The sequence below is a fragment of the Phaenicophaeus curvirostris genome, chromosome 14 (assembly GCF_032191515.1).
Source record: "Phaenicophaeus curvirostris isolate KB17595 chromosome 14, BPBGC_Pcur_1.0, whole genome shotgun sequence".
In the NCBI taxonomy this organism is placed as follows: domain Eukaryota; kingdom Metazoa; phylum Chordata; class Aves; order Cuculiformes; family Cuculidae; genus Phaenicophaeus; species Phaenicophaeus curvirostris.
The window spans coordinates 17,108,362-17,133,054 of NC_091405.1; the positions used below are offsets into that span (position 1 = coordinate 17,108,362).

The following is a 24,693-nucleotide window of genomic DNA, read 5'->3' on the forward strand; positions in this document are numbered from 1 at the left end:
GGCAGCTAAAATACAAGATCTCAACCAAAAAGATAACTAAGTCTATTAGTGTTCGTTAGGTGGAATTATAAAAAGGATTCATGTGTATTGCAATGAAGTTCAGAAAGCTGGTCTGCTAGCAGACCGAAGCTTATCAAACCAAAACATGTGGATAGTGGTGTAGATCTACAGGATGCTGCTGTGTATACTGGAGACTTATGAATTAAAATTTAAAGATAACTGCAATATTAAAACATCTGGCTCTTTCCTCTCAGCCAGTGGTTTCTTCTTGGGAGTGTGTTACTGTCAGGCAGAGCTTCATGTATTTAAGTCTTTATATTGCATGAGGCTCAATGAAGTTGTTCTTGACATCTGTAAGCCTCATGGTAATGAGGCCTGAACTGTAGAAAGAGGGAATGACTGCAGAGAAACTCATTAGGAGCTGCTGCATTACAGCTGTTATTGATACACAGTACAGACATAGAAACAATACACAGATGATGGACTCTAATTTCAAATTATATATCTATATTTTCTGAGTGATGCACATAATTGCCTGTCTGGGATAGGTGTCTGATAGATGCAGTCTGGCTTGGACTGCCTTATTTGCACAGTAAGCTGTTTTTCTGACTCCATACAATTATGAATTCCTTGAACAGTTGAGGTTGACTCCTTATTTATCCACAAAATTTGACTGTAAAAGGAGTAGTAATCCTGACTTAATGATTTTCATAACCCCATAATGATTTTTGTAACTTTCCTCTAAAAAGTATGAATTAAGCTGGGGGGAAGGACCTGGAACTATAAGTTACTAAAACTTTTTTTATTTTTATAGAATTCCCTTGAATAGATTATAATTTTTAAGTTTTAGATTTTAAGGATTGTGTATCGGTCAACTGTATAAACATAATGAACTTTTCACTTCATTAAAACACGCAAAGCACATGTCAACTTTGCAGGTTTTTTCTCATAAGCAAAGCAGCCTTTAGCTGTAATCTTATATCATCAGCTTTGGATTTCTGTTGGTCTGTTAACAGCTGAACTGCGTAAGTCCAAATTCTGCAGCTGAAACTCAAATGAAGTTTCTGTTGCCCGGTGGAATGACCACACCTTATTCATAAATGCCAGCTGCTAAGATCTCTGCTATTACAGTTGTGGCCCTTCCAGGAGACTGTTTTTCAAAAAATTTTCATTTGGTCATATTAACTAATGAACTGAGTAGGCCTCAGATGTAATAACTTTGTAAAACAATATGTACCAATATACTTTCTGTAGAGAGTAAAGCAACTTTAATGGGAAGAGGCCAGGCAACAGCAGGACGTGACAGCTAGATGAGTTCCATGTGCCTGAAATTAATCTGAATTTCTTAGCGCTAACTAGTGGTTAATGCAAGGCTTTTAATTGTGAATCACAGGAAATCAGCTCACAGAGGAGACTTCAATCTTGCATCATGCATTGTCAGGCAGAACACCTGGAAACATGATTTCAGTGGTAACTCTATGCACGACATCTATCTGCCTTACACTACACAGGAAATGAGCTTGGTACTCTGATGCATAAGTGCAAACATGTCTCTGAATTAAAAAGCATCGTATTGTCTGAATGCGGAAATTAACCACCTGATTGAAAGTGTGCCTCATAAATATTAACTCTAACTGCATTGTAAAAATAGAAAATGTATTCCAACATCTAGTTAATAAACAGATGCCTCCTGTTTAGCATGTGTTACACTTTATCCGCTCCCATTTTTCTTCAGGAATGTTTTCAGGATTGTCACTTGACTTTTCCTGTAGTGGATTTGTTTGTCAAATAAAGACCAGAACCTTGGAGTTTGCAGCTTGATCCTAGCGTGTGCTTATGTGCTAATCTTTATGTGCTGAGCTGCTTTCAGGCTTAAATCCTGAAAGATGTACTTAAAATGGAGATTGTATGTTCCTAAATAAGCCTTGATTTGCAAAGGAAGGATGCAGGAGAAAATCACAGTCAAGAATGGGCTAAAAAGGACCTGGGCACAGTTGATCATAATCCAAGGCTGGCAGTAGGGATTATAGTAAAAATGTTACCAGTCCCATTAAACTGGCAATGAGTTGCTCTCATAGGAATCTCTTTGAATATTTAAAGCCATTGCAGCAGAGATGTGTGATTAGGACTTGCCAAGATGATAGTAAAGTCTGTTGAGTATCCCCATGCAATTCTCAAATCTAAGAATAAAATTTACCTCACTTAATTACTGCTGAGCAAAAAAGCTGGAGTTGAACTGTATGCCTGCAAAAATAATTAAGACCTCTACAATGTGTTTGTAATTTCTGATGTCAGGGGAAAGTAGCTCTGAGTTTTACTATGACACTGCCTGACGGACCTCGGTGTTGCTTGATTCTGGGCTTCTCCTGTTGGGAAAGCTGGTTCAGCCCTGCTATGGATCTTGCTAAAACAAACCAACCCTTGATAAAACAAACAAACCCTAAACTGTCTGAATATCTGTGTTGGTGTTGGTACTGGTAATGACGTTGTTGTACTTAACAAAGCACCAAATTCTTCAAATTACTTATTTATGGCCTTTTTTTGAGAGGCGGTGTCTTAATGCCAGTGCTTGAAATTTCATTTTGGTAATGTTAACTGTCAGAGTACTCAGAAATGTTATGTAATTGTCACTCTTTACTGCTTTTTTTACAACAGTGCTTTATTTTAGCAATGCTGCAGTCACAGTATTCAAGAATTAGAATAATGTTAATGCAGCTCATCTTGAAACAATGATACACAACAGTGTCAACATAATATGTTAACAGGTTGGGTAGGGTAGGTCCTAACATACATTATTTCAATGTGTTTGTGATACGTGGTATGTTTATATAACAAACTTTCTGAACTCAAGCTTTATATAACAGTCCATCAAAATAGACAGCAATAGCTAAATTAAATATGAGTGACTGCAATGGAGAAAGAGTGAAGGAAATATATAAATAATGAAAAGTAGTGCAGTAATAGCTGTATTAAATTTGGGTGGGAGAGATGACGAGATAAAGGGATGTGGAGCGCAAGCTGGTCAAGGTAAGGAGATGAGCAGTTCAGGTGCAGTCACGTATAGTATTTTTATCATAAAAAGACTAAGGCAAGAGGTGTTATCAGATAGTCTGTTTTTTTGTTTAGGGATTCTCTACTCTAAAGCACTTCAACACTAATATGTAAGTAGTGCAAGTCTATGCTGGTGACCTTTAAAAGAAAAGGCAACAGTTGAGCTGAAAACTCTATTCCAGGGTTTTATTTGACTGTCTGTTATGTTGTAAGCTACCAAGGAGAGTTTATGCTGTGGGATTTTTCTTTTATTTGTTTATGCATTTATGTTAGAGTCAGTTTTTTGCTTATGCTTATACTCTTATAGTTATTTTCCTTGAAGCTTATGCTGTGCAAGTGTTTGCATGCACGAAGGGGCATCCAGGCATGCCGGATTTAGTAATGACAAGTAATAACAGCATTTCACCTCTTTTGTCTGTATTGTGATGGCAACATGTGTTCCATTAGCACTATTAGCAGTCTGATTGCAGTGCTCTTGTCAAGATTCCTGGTTTTTGCTGCTGGATTCTGAAAGCACTTGATCAATTGATCTTGGAAACATGCTGAGCTTTTTCCCAAAGCCCTTCATACTCACTGTCAGCAGGTGAAACTTTTAACCATTCGATCATATCTGTAAATCACTAAAACAGAGGGGGAGGAATCAATAAATGCTTACTGATTTTTATTGAACCAGAGAATCAGGAATCTATGTGTAACCAGAAATGTTTTCTTTCTGAAATATTTGTAACACTAGGTGAGTAATACAAGGATCTCAGTAGGACACTGGCAGCTTTTCCTTGCAGTCAGCAAATAAAAGATTTTTTTCTCCTTTTTCGAAAACACCCTGTAACGTATGCCCTGAACCTACCCATTTTTTAATTCTTCATTTTATGTTGTATATTTTACCAGCATTGCTTCTCCATTTTGTGATGGCTATAGTAATATAAACTGATTCTGATGGACATTGTCATTATTGGAGGATTCTAGATGGTCTGGCTTGCCTTGAATGATGTATGTAAACAGAACAGTGTGTCTTACCAAGACACTGTTTTGTCAACTGCTAATTTCAAGAATTCAAAGCCAGAGTTTATTTTCTGCAGCTGCAGAACCTCCCCTAGAGACCTGTTAGACTTTGTTTTCCAAAACTTTCCTTTGTTCCTTGAAAGTCTCATCCATGATGCTGAGAAAATCTTCCAACAGCACTACTTAGAGTAGCCTCTTGTGTTCTATAGTGCTTTCAAATTCCACTAGAACTCGCTATTTTTTTTTATTAATTATTCCCTTGTGTTTCCTGCCCTTCTTATATGCCCAGGTTGCTTAAGGAAAGTAAATATTGTATCTCACCTATGAGAACCTGGGTGTTGTTTCTACTCTGTCATTTTCTCTCCATAATTCTTCAGAGAATATATAAGACTTAAGGAATGAACAACAGAATGTCTTGAGGACGTAGAGCAAGACTCCAGTCTGTGTTCTACACTTGACTTCTAGGACTGTTTCCTGCAGTTACCTCATCCAGAAACTGTAGGTACAGTTGAGAATACTTGTGCTAGGTGAGGGCTCTTGAATAATATAGCTTTATAGCACCTAACAGGAGATACCCTTCTGAGAGCACGTGTAAGAAACTAAGATACGAAAACGAATTGCAACTCTTTCCATTGCTGTAATTAGGTAAAAGAGAGCACAGTATATCTCATAACACAGAAGGAAGAGTGAAATAAGATTTTTTTTTTTTTTAAGAAAAGATGTGACAGCAGTATGATAATGATCTTGTACTCAGATTCTTCTTGACTCAGATATGCTGCAAGAACTGCCATTGTGAAGCAGATTAATGTCACAAAAAGGCAGTGTCAAACACGTTGCTTCTTTCTGTTATACAGTTTTAAAAACAAGGTTTTACCCAACCTTGTGTGCTTTTTGTATATTATTATTATTCTATGCAAACTTCATTTTAGTGAAGCATAAATTTGCAGAGTAGTTAACACTTCCATTTAATGAAAGCTGATCTTTAAGGCGGCTGGAATACCCATTTTAAAAACAGTGCTTATATTTGGAACATGTACTCTTTGATTGATGTGAATTAAATACTCCTCTGAATGATATGGTTCTCTGCAGAGTCCTCATTAAGATTTACCTGAACAGCTAGAACAGCTTTTTTTAATTTTTATTTTTTTAATTTTTTTAGAGTCCTACTTGAAAAGTCATCTGCTGCTTCTGCCTGCAGATTCACTCCATACTGACTTCAGCTATACAAAAGGGTTGTATTAACAGGCTTAGATGAAAAGAGGATATCAAGGAGAGGAGCATCTGTCTGGATCAGTCTTTTGATTTTGGGGGGATCTGCAAATGAAAGGATAGGGGAAGTATGTTTATGTGGATAAATATAAATGCATGTGTGTATTATGTAAATGTATTGCATGACTATAAATATATATGCACTTATAGATGTATATTCCATGTAAAAAGTAAAAGTGTATACATACAACTTCTACTTAAACATGTGAAGGGAATTATGGACTGACGTCGTCTTTTCTCTAGAATTTTCTTTTTTGTAAGTGCAAATGTTGCAGGTGCTGCTCCTGACCCTTTCTCATTCAAAATAACCTCTTGGCTCTGCTGGCATTCGTATCGCATAGGAGTTAAGCCTCTTAGCAGCAACTCTATTCCTAGCATCCTGTGAGGATCCACTTCTGCCTCCAGAAACTGATTTCAGCAAACAGTTTTGAAACTGGTCTCACTTAACCCAGCTCTGCTGGCAAGTGACAATGGCCAAGAATTGAACCAATTTTTTTTTATTTTTTTTTTTTTAATAAATGTGATTTCTGTAAAACTGTCAGCAGTGACAAAGACTCATATGGGTCAGTTTTCAAAGGCTGACATTGAAATGGATTTTGGCATGCCATATGTATCTATTGCAAATTATATTTGTTGTCAGTCCCAAGATGATATTAAACCCGGAAAGTAAATCCCTCTCTAATAACCCAGTTTGTATAAAATTTGTATTGCCTTTATATATACTTTTCCCCCCTCAAAGACAGAACTAACATCCAGGAACATAAAATTTGATGTCTCTACATACACACTTCTCTACTAAAAAGTCCCTGGCTGAGTTAAGATCCTTAGGGCTTCTGTGTCATTTTTTTGTCTCTCTCATTAGAATGGGGCACCTTAAAACTGAATATTCTTTTGCAAATAATTGTTTCTTCTGAAAATCTCTTGAAGGTGGTGAAATGCTTGGGAATTTTGCAGGCTTATTTTTCAGGGATTTATTTCAGAAATGTTTGTTTTTTCGTGACAGCTTTCATTTTAAAATTTCCAGCTAACTGGACATTAATACTAATTTTCAAAAATCAAACTACTATGTTTCTACAAAACTGTGCTAGCTTGATTCTTCCTTCTTATACTGTTTACTCATGCAGGCATAGCAAGTGGATTTAAGACCTTCAAAAAGAACTTAGGTCCTAAATACTTGTTTCAGGCATATGTCTTTTTTGTAACGTCTTGGATTATTTGGCTTTTAATTCTCCCGCACTTGTGCTTTTGTTCTGGTGATGACAGGAATCTTAGTGCATCCTGTAAAATTATTTAGTGAATTGTTATCTGAATTTGTGGCCTGCATAAGATGCATGCCTCATCCAGGTCTTCCTTTAGTTAGCAGGAGTTGTGTGAAAGTTTGGGGTTTTTTTTGCTCAGTGTTTTCAGGGGCTTGCTTAGCAGTAATAGCTCAGATTTTGAAGTGTTATTAGTGGTTTTACTATACGCTGCTGAGTTGTAGGAAGGCGATCTTAATTATTCTCCGGTGAGTCCTGTTGTAGACCAGTCACTGAACTTCATTCACATCAGTCAGGACTGTAGTGAGCAAACCCGGGGGGAAAAAGTGAAATAACCAATGTGTAATTATTCTTTAGCAGTTGCTCGCAGTGGGTATGGCAGCCTGGTGCTTTCTTGTCCACGTAATCTTGTGAAGAATTTTTTACTGATGCAAAGTTTGCTTTTCTTGTTTGTTGCTGTGGGTTTCTTTTTCTAATACTATTTGCTGCAGATACTTTCCAAGAATTTATCATGTTCCATTTGATTGCTATTTATTCAGTTAGTTTTTTAAATCATTATTTCTGCGGGCCTTGCTGAAGTAGGTCAGCCTGCAGCTGGAAGGGAGGGATAAGTCTGTTGCTACCATTACAAATTGGCATAGAGTTAAGTTGAAATCACCTTGCTAGGTACGACGGAGTCTTATTTGACCTCTAGGGAGACTGGAATATCCCAACTTTCATGCTTTTTGTGTGAGGAGGAGTAAATTTCATTCTTAATTCCAAGCAAATGCATAACTCTACGTTGCTGTTTGTGTAGAGGAGGAACAAAGCACTGATTTGTAATGCTGGAAGAAGTCAGAGCTGTAACACTAAATGACTTCCCTGGTGGCTTTCTATCAAAGAAATTTTTAAAGGCATTTGAGCAGCAAACTGTTCTTTGTGCCTTTTAAAAATCCCTCATGAAAACAAAGGTGGTTTAGCAAGGTTTTTCAGTTGGAAAGCCTTTGATAAGGCTTCATACTGGTTTCACAATGTCAGGATAAACATTCTTAATCTAATTCCTGCTTGCTTACAAACTGAGTCACACTTTCCCAAATGCATTCTTAGTATTAAGGAGGCCATAATGAATGTTTGGATACCTGATCTGGATCCTTGAAAAGGGTGAGTTGTCAGCAGTGATAGAGATGCCTACCAGCAAGCAGTGCTTTAGCTCCTTGTTAACTGTGTATTAAATTTTCCAGGGCGCATCTCCATATTTTTTTTCAATCTGCATTTGTTGGTTTTCCACATACGTTTCCTTATTAGTTTATTTCTAGCTTCTCTGCTGAAGTTATTTATGTTTTGTTGGCATCGTGTTAATGGTCTTTTGGTGTAGACAGGGTTATCTCTCTGCAAGTTCTTGTTACCTGTTACCAGTGTAACATCCATGAACAATTAGAATATACACAGGAACAAATGCTGCTCTTGTGCTACAAACTCAGTTTCCTAATACAAAAGCAGTTGTGCTGTCATTTATATTGCATGGCATGTAAGGGGTTCCTGTGAGGTCAGGACCTCACGCTGCTTGCTGCCGTGTTGACATGTCATTAAAGGACAGTTGTTGCTGCAACAAGGCATAAAACCTTTGCTGACGTGATGTAGATCATAATAGTAGCGATGGAGGGTTGCTTCTCCCGTATTTGTCAAACACTCATCTCCAGACAAAAACACATCTCGGTGACTATTTTTCAGTCAAAAAAAAAAACGTTGCTTTTTTGTATTGTCAGGATTGCATGTATTTTCAACAATCATACTGCTTCTGCTGCAGAACTGGGGCAGAGCTATGCTAGAGTTATGCTTTAATAGAGCTAGCTAGTTTTTTTTTTATTTATTTCAGAGCTTGTTAACACAAACTGCATTCGAAACCGGTATTTTTAATTTAGTGAAATTGCATTAATGGGACTAAAACTTGCTCAATAACAACATTTTAAAGAATTTTGTGATTTTTGTATGCCATGTGGCATTGGTTTACAGTACTTGGTGTCCTTTTTAAGGAACGTAAGACTAGAAGGGACCATCTGGGTTATCAAATCAAAGCCCTCGCAGTTGCAGGCAACAGAGAGAAGCAGAGCTAATGAAGAAAGACCTGCAGAGTGATTTTTTTTTTTATCATGAACCCTCTCTTGCCAAAGGCAGTAAAGATAAAGCACTTACCAAAACCTTCAAACAAAGTAACAAATATTTTTGATTAAGAAGAAAGTGAACTACTGTTTCAGGTATCATTGCCAAGAAGAAAAGCTGAAGTGTAATGAACTGCATACATATTGCCAGGGAAAAGAAAGCACTTACAATTAACTGAGAAAAGGATCTGGAAGACTTGACGATTTTTGCAGTTTACTCGCTGCCAACTGCATTTCTGAATGTCCATGTATAAACCTCTTGCAGTTTGGAAGGGACATGGGGGCTACTGAAGAACAGCTCTGCAAACCACAGCTCTATTGCTCTGAGCTGCGAGCAAGATTCATTTCATTGTATATGCTATCTTCGAGTTGAATGTAAACTATCAATTAAGGAAAGATAGTCTAGTGATGCAGCCATTCATTGTAAGTGATTCTAGTGGCTTGATTTCGAGTTAATATGGGAAAAACAACATCTTTTGTTCAGAAGAAGAAACTGCTGTGTTACCATAACATTATGCAGATCAGCACCCGTTGCAGTAGCATTTAAGCTGATTTTAGTAAGAGGGGGTTTTCAGAGCCACAAAGAGACCAGTCAGTTGTTTACTTTCTTAATGAGCTCAACAGAGTGAGATTCTTGTCTCTGTTAGTGTCTCTTATGTCTTTTTTCCATATTTGGGAGGAAATGAACAGGTGAATGTACAATTTATAATTCAGGGGGGTTTGACCCACTGGGGTACATACTATATTGAATTCATCTCCAGAAGAGATTTGCGCATGAGGGAATTTTCCCCCATTCTTTCTCCCTTTGGATCTTTATACACAGTGGAGAGAGAGATCCCTGCTCATTTTTCGGTTTGGTTTGTTAGTGGTTTGCTTGGTTTTGTTTTGATGTGGTTTTTTTTTTCACGTATTCAGTGATCACTTTTAATTCTGTTTGGTTGCTTTGAAGAATATTTTATATCATAAAGTAAGAATACTTTACCTGTGTCTGAACGAAAGAAATAATTTAATAGAAGGGTGGACTGGCAGTGTTAAACATGCCCATCTGCACCACAAGTCCACTAGTTCTTTTCCACAGCTCTTATATGAGCAATTAAAACAGCTTAACAGTTCTGTTAGTTAATATATGCAAATACATCAATAAAAGTTCATGCACACCTACACACTCATCACTTCCTATAGGTGAAAGCTGAGGTGAGGAAGGTCATGAGTGTGGGTGGAATGGTACATAGAAAGTTCCCTCTTGAGGACAAATTTTCTAGTGCTCCTGATTGTTTCTTGACATGTGTCCCACCTCCTGCCTTTTGGCTTCGTTACTGTCAAAGCATTGTGATCTGCTCCTGTGGAACACGGAACACGTTGAGGACGGGTGGATGAATCATGGTTTTGGTCTGTACAGCTCCCACTAGCTCAGATTTGAGCTGCTCACAGAAATGCAACGATGAGATGCCTACAAATTAAATTACACAAGGAGAGACTGAAAATGTGGCTGTTGCTCTGCTGTTGGCTACAACTGTGTATTCATATCGCGGATGCCTGATCTGACAAGGTGTTAGGAGCAGATTGTGCTTGAGTAATAGAAAATCTAAGTCAAGCTAGGTTGTTTGTCATTACTATGTTCTTAAACTACATGTGCTTATGGATTTTAAGTAATTACATTTCTTGCTGTATGTACAGATCATTCAGCTCACTTTGCTGTAGCTTGAAATGTTTTTAAGTGTTACCTTCAGATGATTTTCAGTGATGCCTGCAGAAGTTGTTAATTGATCTTAGAAAAATAAGTATATGCATTAGAATGGTTTGGGTTGGTTTTTTTTTTAAAGATGTTATTTATTAGTAAGAGTTGGTAGCTGGTAACTGTGACCATCTCCTCTAGCTCTTATTTAGGTATAGCTCAGGTAGGTTTTTGATTGGGCATTTTGCCTAGCAGGGATTGTAAGATTTGTTTCCAAGTGTCATATTTCATATATGTACCTATATTTATTTAATTTACAATAATAACAGAAACTGTCAAGACACTTTTTAAATGCTTTTTTTTAAATAACAGTAATATAAAGTTAGAACAGTAGGACAGCAAGTTACTTAACTTTTGTAGATACAAGAAGAAATTTTAATTAAAATAATTTAGGTTAGCCCATGCTTGCATAAAATCAGCACACAGGACAGGAAGTACATAACGCTGGATAATAAATTCTGGAATGTTAAAACAGGTGGCCATTAACAAATAAAGCAGAATAAGTAACAATCCCACTGTATTTCTCGAGTGATTGTGGAGCTCTGTCTTCTTTATGCAGACATTTCTGTCCAGGCCAGTTGTTTCTTAACCCTTGCAACAAAGCACCACAGAAACAGAAGCAGGTACTGTTTCATCTCTCATACACCGTGTAACACCAGTACTGGTAGAGGGTTTTTGCCTGTTCCTGTCTACGTCTGTTTTTAAAACTGTACTGTTCGAGAAAAAATTCTGCTTAGCGTTTCCAGTGCAAGCACATAAAACAAGAAATCTAACACTGCACGCTACTGAACACTTAAAAAAATGCAAAATAGTGTGTGGTATAGATATTGATATTGTAACGCTGTGGTTCTTGTGAAAGATGGGCAGCGATCGTGCTGGTTAAGCAAACGGTGTTATTTCCTTATTGGGAGCTTCTTGTGTTATTCTTGTGAACATAATATTGTTTGCCTCTTTATTGTTCTTCCTTACTGTTTAATGTTGCTTAGCTGGTTGCATTCAAGGGGTTATCTCTTGCTGAGTTCACATCTTACATGTGCAGGAGGAAAGGAATGGCTTTATAGAATCCCTTTGACAACATTTAGTAGACTATGCTGAGTGCTAACAGTGCTTTGAATTTTATCTCCAGTAGCTCAGGGTATGATACCAGAGTTGAGTGGAGGAGTTTCGGCAGATTTAGATTGAACAAACATCATTTGGTTAAAAGTGAAACCCCCAGCAGGCAGCTTCCAGCAGACAGAATCCTTCTTAGAAGAGAGTGAGGCTTGGATAAGTTGACCGAAACATTTATGTTTCCCCTCAGTGAAGAATTTGTTATAATTCCTTACAATTAGACTGTATTAATCTCAAAAGAGTCATTCTGGGTCTCTGCATTTACACACTGGTCTCAGCTCCTCTTGTGGCTGAAATGCTCCCTGGTTACCTTTGCTGAAAAACTGGTGAACGAGGGGTCAGTTACTCAGGGCGTTGTGACTCAGGGAATGGTGCAATTCTACTTCAAGGGTCTGATCTTTTTAGGGATGCATTTCTAAGAAGCCCTTAAAGATTTCAGGCTGCAGAAGTCAAGATTACCCTAAAAGAGATATAAAGCCTAGATGAAGACATCTGAAAGTTCTTGTTTAGCAGCAGGCAGGCTGCCTGAATGAACCTGTTCTTTCTTTTAGTCTTTAGGTCTTTGGAACTGATGCTTTTTGATCTGTTTGTAATGACAATTGGTTGGAGTACTCCATTGTGGGACTTTGTTATTAAATAGCTACCATGAGCTATGACATGAGCTTCATCTGTGAACCAGCTACAGCTGTCTGTCATGTATTCTGCATCCGTACTGATGTAGTGATTCTGATGAATTTACAATCAGTAAGCTGACAGTGAATTCATCATTATATGTGAGTATTGTATCCTTTCCCAGGGAATTTAATCAGTAGCACCATACGCAATTAATTTGAACAAATCAAAGCAGGTTAAAACAGGAACAGGAGCAAGCATAAATTGATAATAATCTGGCAACACCTATATTAACTGTTGAGATTAAAGTTATAATTTGAATTAAAATTCAAGTGAGGCCCATTTGCCTTTAACCAGTTTCTCAGAAATAATCAGTGCTGAAGTACATATTGAGCCATTTCATTAACCTTTAAGAGAATGCCTTGAAGTGTTGTTCCTTGGTGGAGGTGTTAATATGCTAGTCATGCTGATGACCTCTTCACAAAAGCTGAATTAACATCTGCATTTGCATTGATCTAAAGATGAAGAGTGCTATTTTAGAGCTGAGAGTTGTTCTCGAACCACAACTGTACATACTTATTTGGGTGATAATGCAACAAACATTAATTATGTTGATGATAATGCATCAGTTTCTAATGCAATGAGTATGTGACGTAACTTTATATACAAAGGGAAATCTTATACTACAAGTAATAATTTGTCCATCAGAGGCACCAAGATAGACAGTTACTGCATTCCTAAAAGCTTATGGAATGGGGTAAGTTGAATGACTAGCGTTACACAGCTGATTGTTGCTTCAAAGAATGAAATTCTTGTCTATTTTCAGGGGGCAGCATTTGAGTTTGTGAATCAATGCTTTGTCCTATATTGGCTGCTATAACCTGGTTGTTGCTCTGGTCATCAAGTTTTTCCTCCTGGTGCAATAAAAAGAAGTAATACAAGTTATTTAGAATTACAGTGTTAGGCTGCTGTGGAGGTCACTCTTTAAATCCTGGCCTGACAGTTCAGTTAGTTTTTAATTCCATTATTACCACTGTCTCTTTGAGATGAAAGCTAATGACAGGAGACACACTTCTGGTTTATTCCTGTAATATTTCTCATTAATTCAGCATGTCTTGAAGGTAGGGGTTTGAATCTAAAAGCAGATGGAATTACTACCTTGAAAGCAGTTGTATGCTATGTAACTAGGTATGCGTAGAAACAGAATGTATTAGCAATACTTACGTTAGGCAAAGGTACAAAACAAGGCACGTTTTAAGATTTATGTTTCCTGCTGTGTGAATGGCAAAGTCATTTGTTAGTGATGATCTTTTTTGTGTAGGTGTACCTAACCAGTTCCTGTTTAGGGAATTTCCATGAAGTAGTAATAAGAATAATACAATTATACTGCCTCACATAGGAAGATATAGAAGTGATTCAAAGGATTTCTCGAAGGAAAAGAAAGATGTGGTCACAGACTACAGGGAAAAGTAACAGGGACAAGTACGCCTGATAGCTAGTAAATCACTGAAAACTAGGGTTAACAGGTTTCTATCATAAAGTAGAACAGAAAGTTAAGTCACACATCCTGCATTATGATTACTTTGAGTATTTGATGGGAACATTGCCTAGATTATCTTTTTATAAATAGATTTTTTTTTATTGAATTAAAGCATGAAGTATGTCCTACCCTCACTATGTGAAACTGAAATTACAGTAGTTAAGCCTCATCAGCTTGCAGCCTCCTCATATGAGGCACAATATCAAATAATCCTCCTCAACTGTTTTCCCTGTGATTGCTGGCGATCCAGCCGATGACTGCTGCTGTGTGTTGTGCTTCCTGGGAAGTCTCGAGTGTGGGGCTGCAGACAGAGACCAGCTCTTTTGTAGGTGACTGGAGAGTTCAGACCAAGGGTACCTAGAATACGAATGTATTTTGTTTTAAGAACTGGTGTGTGTTCTGACGACAGTGATAGTTTGATATATGCAGGTTTGACTGCTTGGTGCCTGTCCGGGAAACGTGCTGCAGTCTGTGGTTTGTGAGTTAGCTTGTAAGGGAATACAGTTATTACATATGATACAACTTAATAGTGATAGAGTTTTGTTTTGATTCTTCTGCTGATGGTATTTGAACATGAAGCATTGTGTATTTTGTAAAAGCAAGCAAACATGAAGCGAGAGGAGAACTAACTGAAGCTTTCTTCTCTTTACATTGAAACTTGGAGAGATGACAGAATTAAAAATAAAGTTAGTTTCCTGAAATACCAAACAACCAAGATACTGGTATAGTATGTAACCAAAGTATGCATGGTTTGTTGATTATTCTGATTATCCCATTCTAAGATTTCACAATTTAAAATGGTTATCACTCTGCCCTACAAATCAAGCCAGATGTTTGTAGTAATCACAAGCGGCTCTTTGAGCCTAAAGTATCCATGCAGAAGTTGTTTGTTTTCCAATGTTCCACTTCTATTCAGGAGTATGTCCAGGATGGTAAACATACTGTCTAGTCTTTGGATTGGTAAAATCTAACACTGGTATTGTCAGCAGGGGTTCACGTGGATGATTGCTGCAGTGATGGGATTTAAGATAGAGGCCTTCTACACAGTGGAGTATAATCACTGAATTCATTTATAAAGCCTTCTATACGCTTTGTTGAGGGCAACTTTTTATTTCTATTTCTGGTACTGCATATTAAAACCTATTTTTTTGTAGGTGAGTTCTTAATTCAGATTTGTATGAGTCATCCCTATCCCTTTAGACTTCAAAACCCCAGTGGAGTAAGGATAGAGTCGTTCACATCAGTGCTTCCTTGAGTTTGGGATTGTAGGTAATATGTGCAAGCTGCCTTAATTCAATTCTATCCGACTTCTCTGCATCTTACTGTGTTAGCCTTTCTAATGTTGTTTTTAACAAGCTTTTTATTGAAATACGACCAAATTAACGGGAGATGTCCCTTTGAAGGAGTCTGTGGCATCTGACCCCCATATCCCTTGCGTCCTGGTGACAGAAGCTGGCATTAGCTGCTTTGGTATTTTTATTTGCAGGTGTCATCACCTTTTGTTTGTAGAAAAAAAAAAAGGGAAAACAAGCATGGTGCATTCAGTGTTATTCCAGTCCTTTACTCTGACATTTAGTTTAAAATATAGCATTGGTACTGATGAGTATTAATCTCCATTTTCAAGCATATTGCTTGACGCATGTCCCAAGATTACAAAAGAAGGTCTTGTTCTGAGCCCCAGTGGGAGGTTGCTTAGGAGGCCCTTGTGTGGGGAGGAGGTCAGAAAGAACACAATTTGTTAAAATACTATTTATAGAAGCTTCCCTCCAGAAGGCCCATAAACATTTCTGTTATTTCAACTTCTCAAATAGTATACTGAGCACACCACAGCAGAGAAATGTTTTGGATTGAACTCTGTCCTACAAGATAATCAGTGCCTGTGCTGTTAGAGTAATGCGAAGTTTGAGGTTCTTGATCTTTCTTCCTCTACCAAGTCAAGTTTTGCTTCAAAGTGCTGGTTTTCACACGGCTGTTGCCACAAGTGGATGATGTGTGTTTCTTCAGAGATTGACCCTGATTGTAGCTGACTGGAGAGTTACTTTTCAGGATGATGTGCCTGAAAAGCCCAAGCAACAGTCTGAAAAAAAGGTTTAGACCTGACTGAAATACTTGATGCAGCTCAGTTGTGTAGATCTGTGGGTACGAGCATTGCAGATGGACACTGTGAAAAACTTGGGTCCTAACTTAAACCAAATACTTCCCAGTTTGCAGTGCATACCTGTTTTATAGATGTAACCTATAAATGTGTTACACAACGATTGCAAGTAGCCATAATGCAGCTGGTGAATCTAAACAGTGTCTAGAGGTCTAAGACAGCGAACAGCCAATATGCATTTGCCTGTAGAGATCAGTGTTGATTCCAAAAGCAGTTAAAGAGAATGACTAGTGTAACCAGCTGGCAGTACCTGCTTTTGGTGTCCTGTGCAATTCAGTGATCTCAGGCTAGGCCCTGACCAGCCTGACAGCACTTACTACAAAATACATCAGCAGCATTTAGGAACTTTATGATTGCTTGGCTCTATGGCTCCAGAGTGAATGAACTTGGCTTGTAAATAAATGCCTTCTCTTCCCTAGGAAAATGTCATTCATTTCAGGTTAACTGTGTAGTTTGCAGATTACGCTGGTCCCTGGGTATCTCTGTGATACTAGTCTGCTACACATAGCTAAGGCAGTTATTTTTCTTTATCATATTATAATGAGTTCTCCTTTTAGTATAGAAAGTTTGGCATTTAATTACATAAACACAAGTGGTGTCTGGTTATCTATAGCCAAGACACACTGGAATCTGAAGTTCTACTTTGTGTGCTGCATTGTATAGCAGCACTGTGTTGACACATGACACTTTTGGTCTCTTAATTTATCAGCTTAACACCTGTCAGGTTCATATAACAAATGAAGAATATAATTTGATGTGCTCTTTGGTGAATTCCCTTCACTGGAGGTAATCCAAAGGCTTTATTTTTTCAGTTTTACTGGGGCGTTTACTGCACATAGCAATAATTATCTGAGATAAAAATCTACTGTACTTTGACTCCTGTTGATAGTGAAGCTCATTACACCCCCATTATAATTATTACCCTCTTTATGTATATCTTGCTATACACTTCAAAAGCAGGCATCCAGGGGATGCTGTTTTAAGAAACCATTTAAGTGATCAGAATGAATTATGTAAGATTCTAACAGTATGTTCCTTCTACATCACTTCAAATCTTACAAAAGTTGGAGTGCATAACAATCAGAGTTATATAAATAACGTTATTCTGTCTGACAGTTCTCTGATACTTTTACAGTAAGCATTTACTCCACCAATGGAGATTTACTTCTGGGAGTAATCTGATGAAAGGCAGTAGAGGAGTACAAGCCACGGCCAACAAAGGGCACCAATACCTGCAACACCACGTGCTGGTTTGTTCCAATACCTGGACCAAATACCTGACAAATACACGGATGCAGGTTTTGTAAAACCAAAGCCCTATTTAATTTGCCATGGTGGAACTGGCTGTTCAGAGACTATTAAAGCCAGCATTTTTGAAGCAACGAGTTGTTCGCACTGTGAATATGCATCAGAGATCTGATTCAAGAAAAAAATGCTGCTTTTTTGTTTTTCTGACCATATTTTGACCAAATTTTAATGCACTCAGGCGTGGGGGTTTTCCCCTGGAAGAGCAGAATTTATTTGTAGCACCTTGTTTACTTGCTAAACAGTTGCAACAGTAAAGCTTCCCTGACTGAGTTTTGGAGTCAATGCTTCTGGCTTTGTAAACTTTTATTATTTGGATTGAGATCTTATTTACACTTGTCTGACGTTCTAGTGTATGGAAAATATCATGCATGAAAACCTAACCTGGAAATGCCATGCATTTGTGCATGCACCTTCTGGTTATTTATTAAATAGCAGGTGTTTCAATTAAGCATTTTACTTTCAGTCACAATGAAAAGACTGATAGTAGTTTGACTCAGTAGAAATTTTTAAAAGCATATTAAATATTTAAACAGCTTTTTTTCTGCTTATGGCTGAGAGAGGGATCCAGTGAGCATCCTCTGTTGGTGATCACAAAAGCACTGCAGGGATTCCTTTTAAATGTAAATAAACTACTCTATCCCTCCTGCTTGTACTGGGTGCAGAAAACTAGCTGATTTCATTGTAGTTGCAAGAGTAATTAAAAAATGGGAGTCAGAGCTGTGAAAAGAGATAGATGTAGATTGCCCTGATATTTACAAGTGCATTTAATAACAAAACCACAAACAAGTATTGCATTTTTAAGGAAAATAAAAGTCCACAGAATAGTGAGGTGAACTTTGTATTCAGATATGCTTACCCAGATAAAGCAGCTGCTCATTTTCACTTGTTCCTTTCTTTTTTTTTTGACTTTTAAATTCTTGTTCCATTCTTTTACTAGCTTATACTACACTGATTTAGTTGTAGGAGTCTTAGGATGTTCCTTATTTAATATAGCTTCTCTTACTTTTTTTCTAAATGCGGACCACTTTGAGTAACAAGACAATTTTGGTATTTCAGGGTGTGTTATGGATTAAACATAATTTTGTCCATGCTACCAAAATGAGATTTCCCTTTACCATGGAGATATAAAATCTTATGGCTCAGAAGTAAGATTTCCCTCTCTGTACCCTCCTCAAATTTTTATGTTCACTTTGTTCTCCCAAGTCCCCCTCCAACTCATGCACAAAACCAGAGTGATGAATATGGAGAAGGAATCTCTGAAACAGGGAACCTGAAAGGTTGGAAGCCTCCAGACATGAATCAGGATCAGTTCTGCCAGCAGAAATCATCAGGACACTCTCAGGAAATTTAGTGGAGAGTGCCAGAAACCTCGTTTTCTCAGGCAGTGCGAGTAGACTTCAGAAAATCCTCTGTGACCGAACATTGCTTCCTGTGCTGAAACAGTAAGGCCTCCAGAACATACTGAGCATCTTTCCCAGTTTGTCAGGAGGTCTTGGAAGGGAAAGAGGAAGGATCAGCATTTTCTGTACAACCCAATGCTTAGTACAAAGTGAAGGAAGGCCTTTAGAATAAGTGGGAAACGTACTGAAGTCCTGGTTTGCATTCTTCGAAGAGTCTTACAGATTATTTTCAAGAATGCTATTTCGGTGACAAACACATTTCAAAAATGCTATAGGGTGTCTCTACAAACATTTAGAAGCAGAGTTGTGTAGTTAGATAGGAAGTGGATCCTTGGCATGGGTCTTATTAGGTATAATTTCTTGTTCTTCCAGAAGCAGCCAGCGTAACAGAGTGGGGTAGTACCGCATTGTTGGTAGCGAAGCATTGAAATAGGTCTGCACCACTGTTCTGTGATGTGTTTTATGGTTGTAACATGGCATGAGACTTCCTAGATTAACTATGCTTTCTCGGGAGTGTTTTAACACAAATCGCTAACCAGATTTTGTGGGTTTAAATCTTTCATTTATGAGTATTTGAGAGATGAAAAGCTTTATAACATCTGAGCAAAATTCAGCCATGCTTTATGTAAAGATGGCAACAAATGTTCTCTTAGACAACATATAAAAATGATGGTTTTGGTGGGATGTTTTTAAAAAATTATATATTGTAACTGTCCTTTTTTTGTGTGTCTTACTCTAACAAGAAATGAAAATATGAGATGATTGGTTTACTTGAGTCTACAGTGTACTACAGTGAAATGCATTTGCAAATCCATAAGCAAAATATTTTTGCTTTAATTTGTTACTACATTAAAAAATTTAAAAGTGTAGGATCCTCTGGGTCAGTGGTTTGGTTTTTTTAGTCAGAATTTTAATAGACTCACATTAAGCAGTTTGAGAAAGGCTTGTCACATCGATCACACAGCTCTCAGGACAATTTAATCTTAAAAATCTTGAGTTTGAATTCTGGTATTTTTGTCAGCGAGGCTGATGTGGTAACAAGTTTTTTGATGGAAGGTTCAGTATTTGTGTGTTGAGGTTTGAGTAATGCTGACTCTTTTATGATTATGCAGCATAAAATGAGATCTGTGTGAATCCTGAGGAAAAATGCCTGTGTCAGTAGAGCAGGAAATTGTGACTTAAGGAGTCTAATCTTGGGGGTTTGATGAAAACTTACTTAAGTTATAAAAGCTTTGGTTTTCCCATTTTCCATATATAGAACATGAACAAATGTACTTTAATTTTCTTTATGGGGTAGCTGTGTTTTAATTCAGTTGAGTTGTATTTTAATTTCCGTTATAAAGTATTTTGAGAATTCTAGGTGAGCTTTTTTTACAGAGGAACACATATTTATTGGCAGGGATTTGTGTTGGATTTACTGTAGGCCAAGATAACTTTTCTTTGCCAGCTGTTAAGAACAACTTCAACAGTATAAAAATAACAGCTCTGGAGAAAATTGATTTCTTTATAATTCTGTCTGATGAACCATATTGGACTAACCAGAAGCCTGAAGGCTTAAAGTGCTGCTTGAGAAAGTACAGCTTTTCATTTTACAGTGACCCTATGCTCCCCAACAATTTCTGGATGAGGCATGGCTCTCGTCAGGCCTCAGCAGGTTTTAGATGGTGAAAGATGAGTAGGAAAAATTTTATCTCCAGTTCTGTCTTGGGCACCCAAAGCTAATATTGTTCCATCTCGCTCTGATTTGTTAAAAAAAACACTACAAAGATCAGATTTATTTAGCCATTATTGAATTACTCCAGCTCCTGTAAAATACGAGGCTAAAGCACACTGAAAGGTGATTTTGTAAATAGAGCCCATTCCATTTCTATTATATAAACAGAGCTTAGTGTCACAGATCCATGCATTTGTAAGCTGCAGTTGTCTCCCTACCAAAGTGCACCAAATAAGGTCTCAAAATAGAGAGTGTTTAGCTTTCCAGGTACTGAATGAGATCACTGAGTGTCAGATGGATTTTTTCTGTTTTTTTGTGTCTAAATCTTGCCTGATAGCAAAGGCTTTCTGAAATCTTAAAGCTGTATGAAGTATTTGCTGTTATTTTCAGCCATTAAAAGATATGCTGTTGATTCCACTTCTTACGAGTTAATAAGGCCATAAACATGAATTGTTAATTTAGAAATATGTGACTGTCTCCAGTTTTGCTGATTAGGGGTTTTTATGAGTTCCTGGAGAAGTTACGCAAATGATGCACTTAAATTTGTGTTTTAAAGTAATGTTCTTGCTGATCATAACTGGCACTGGTTGTTGTTACTTAGTTTGCATAACCATATTTTTAGAAGTACTTGTGGCGATGGCCTCTCTAAAATACAACAAAAACTATTGGCCCACTTCTATTTACACTGAAATAAAAATAATTGATGGAAGTTTCTGGAGTCCGGATTTTTAGGTGAGTCTTTGCGCCCTGCAGTGAAGTAGAACTAAATGTTCTGTTAAAAAGTTCCCGCGTGGCACTTAGCTGACTAGTCAGCTTGTGTTCACAGGCTGGTATGGCGGCACTCACATTCAAATAATAGAAAGCACAACATTTTGGAGGTATACATTAGAATTTAGAGCTGGATTGGTGAAATTGTCTGGATTTGAGTCGGGGCGGGGGGGCACTCTGCAGGCACCAACTTAACTGCTGACATCACTGCTATTCAATAGGACTTGTAAATTCACATGTAAAATTTTATTTTTTATAGGTTAGCTCAATTAAGTTAGACATCTTGTTTATAAGGGCTTCTTGCCCGATGGCAGCCCTTGGAGGTTAAAGAGAGATGCTGCAGCGTGGCTTGGCAATGTTTGATTACCTTCTTTAGGAAGAAGGAAGAAAGGTTAGGGAGAAACTGGTTAATGAACATGGCAGTGGCAAGACTGCAAAGCCACCTTCCTCCTTCCCCTTCTCCTTCTGAAAAATCCCTAATTTGAACAGGTTTCATTCATCAGTACTGGTAATACATCTGATTCAAGTTCTGATATCGTGGAGGATTCACATTTTTACTAAGGTTTTACTAAGATTTTCATAAGCTGTAAATTGTCATCAACCAAAGTGGAAGTTCAGGTCAGCCAATAAGTACTGCTTCAATTCCCTTACCCTACATCTTGAACAGCTTCATGGAATGGGTCCTCACCAGGATGGCAGGATTTAAATTGAAACATCAGGCTGTGAAGCGACGACAATGGAGCAAGAAAGTACCTCCATCAGAGCCACCAATACCTTGAGATGGCCGTGTCTCTGTAATTACAGTCATGTAATAAAGCCTGGAAAGGAGTTCGAGGGTTTTTTTCCAAAAGGGTAGTTAGTTGTTCAACTAGACTCTAATTAAAAGCACGTGTAAGAATAATCAGGGTTAAGAGACTGTATGAAGAAAGGGAGAACTTACAAAATGTGTGTAAGAGCAAAACCAGATGAGACCATGGAAGAATGCAAGAGATTAAGTTGTGGTTTGTCTAATAAGCAAGGATGAGAGCTAGAGTATGAATTCTCTCAGTTCTCTCCGGACCTTATTTCACCTGTTCTCCATTTCAAACACTAATTTTTGGGTTTTTTGCCTAGTGTAGTGGCAGCATTGTTGTGAGCTGTATTTCTCCGCTTCAAATTGCAGTGATAACAATGAAATAAAGCTAACAAGCCAGCACAGTCTAAATAAACCGCTTTTCTGGAGTCCAGTTCCATACGACTATCACCAGGCAGTTGTCAGGATTCAAGAAAAACTAGTTTAAATGAGTTTGTGAATTATTATGTGAAGTTACCCATGGAGTAACTTTCCTAATCGGTCACTTCAACACATTTATTCTGTTTTAAAAACAATAATTCTTCTTGCAGTAATTTACATGCATTTCAAAAATACAGTAGAGATGTTAATAACGAATTGGAAGAAATTTGACTGCATTTGAAATTGTATTTTAGTTTTCCAAAAAAAAGGAAATTAAAACTTTTCTGACCATTTTTAGACTCAGCATAGCCTTATTGCAATATTTGTTGTTTTTCTTCTGTTTCTCTATTATTTGTTGACTTGTATTGTCCTTTATTTAGTTTGCAAGCTATGCTGGAGCTAGGAACATCTCTTTTGATCTATGATGTCTCTAGCATACTTCTGGGTATAATTATAATCATAAAAATCTTTGAAACATTCCACCTGATGTCTTGCAATCACTAAAGCTGAGATGTTCTATACTGGCACCATAAAAAAAAATTAAAAATTTTTTTTAGCCTTCAAACACTTAAGAAACGATAAAAACAACTAAACAAGACCACAGTTTACGTCTTTGTAGAATACAAAAATATCTGTTTCATTGCAATATCTTAAATTCTCTTTTAATCTCTCAAACCCCTATGAATAAAGCATTGGATTACCAAGTAATACCCTTCATCACAAGGAATTAGGCACTTTAGCTTTAGGCTCCATCTAAACCAGTGCATTAGGAGAGATGTTACTGACGTCATGTTTTCCATGTTGCAGTTCACTCATGTCGTGCCTTCACTCACCTTTTAAGATCTTGCTGATGTACAAGGAGTCTCTCATGACTCTTCTTTCTCTCCTTTTGGGTGCCTCTGAGGCACTAGCATAAATGTATATTTTTTTAGCTAAGAGACGAGAGCAGGAAATGTAGTTGCTGTTGATCTGTGTGCCAGTGAGTCTGTAACAGAACTTTGGCAAATTGTGTGGTTTCTTTCAGCTATAAGATTAATAAATTAGAGTTATGCTTTACTTGCAGGAAGAGTGTTTTTAATTAGGCCCTTGATGTGTCAATGTCTTCTGTCTGCAATATGCAAAAATTTTAAGGACCCTCAGTTCATGATTCCCTTTTCCCTTTTCTCCAGCTATTGTATTTCAAAACTTTCCATGGTACTGTTTTTAGTACTTCTGTATTGTTAATTGTGAGAACTCTATTAGAATTCACAGAATAAAATAGATGGAATGGGTCCCCGTACTCAGATCCCTGTTGCCTCCCTGCTCCAGCTGGCTAGCAGTGAGGAGTGCAGCTGGAACCTGCACAAATCTCCAATTTCCAAAGGTGCGATTCTTGTTTAAGGCAGAGGAAGTGTAGGAGTCACCCATGTGGCCTTGAACCATCATTCAGTCCTTAGTGTTTACCAAGAATTACGTTCTTGCTAAATGTTGTTAAAACAGACCTCAGTGTGAACCAATTTGCTTTATGACACGTGCTGTGTAAGCTTACCCCATGACAGAATTTCTGATCGCATTCATTTTTCTTCCTTGTTTACTAATGCACATGACAGTATGTTGTATCTACAGTAACCATGAACTCTTTAGATTTAGTGTGTCCTCATAATCTGGATAATTGTTTTTGTGAAGCCATTTTAGTCGAGCATTTTATGGCTTGCTGGCCAGCTGTTTCTCTTGTAGCTTATTGATGCTGCAGTCCATAACAGAACTGGCAGGAGTTATGTTGGATTGATTTTTTACTTCATCACATCACCCAGCAGGCACTGACTGTTTACAAAACTGTCACTTGATGTCACGTTTTCCTAGGAGCTGTAATGCTCTGTCATCATATACTTAAGAAAACACTTCTATAGAGAAGACCTAATTATAGTAATCATTATGGGTCCATTGTGGTTCCTCATTTTTTCTGGTGTGTTATTTCAAAATAGTAAAAGTCAAATTGACCTTATGACCTCCAACACAACTGCAGCTTTTACGAGAAAGGCCATTAGTCTGAAATTTGGAATATAAGCTTTGTAGTCTGTTCTCACTTCACATACCCCAAACAACAGTGTTCCCTTTACCCTTGGCACTGCTGTAAACAAGAACCTTTCTGGTCTGCTGAGTGATTACGTAAATAGAGCTTTTATAAAGCATTGTGAGCATCCAATAGAACAGAGTAACTTCTTTACAGTTTTTTCTTGTCTAATGGTAATTACATAATTGGACAGGTTTCCAGATATATTTTTCTATCTGATATGCAGATGCCAGAGTCTCTTTTCAGCATTCTTACTAAAGAGTCCTAAAAATCATTCAGGAAAACAAATCTGCTAGGTTTCCCCCTATTATCAACATCCCAAAATGCCTTTGGCAATGAGTAAATGCCAAGCATTTGTTATTTGGCACT

The 24,693-nt window shown here is 37.5% G+C and overlaps 1 protein-coding gene across 1 annotated transcript in view; it reads left to right on the forward strand.

The window, feature by feature from the left end:
* SMPD3 (sphingomyelin phosphodiesterase 3) overlaps positions 1-24,693 on the forward strand; it is a 96,191-nt gene that overhangs the window by 38,393 nt on the left and 33,105 nt on the right. The gene's annotated exons all lie outside the window — the stretch shown is intronic.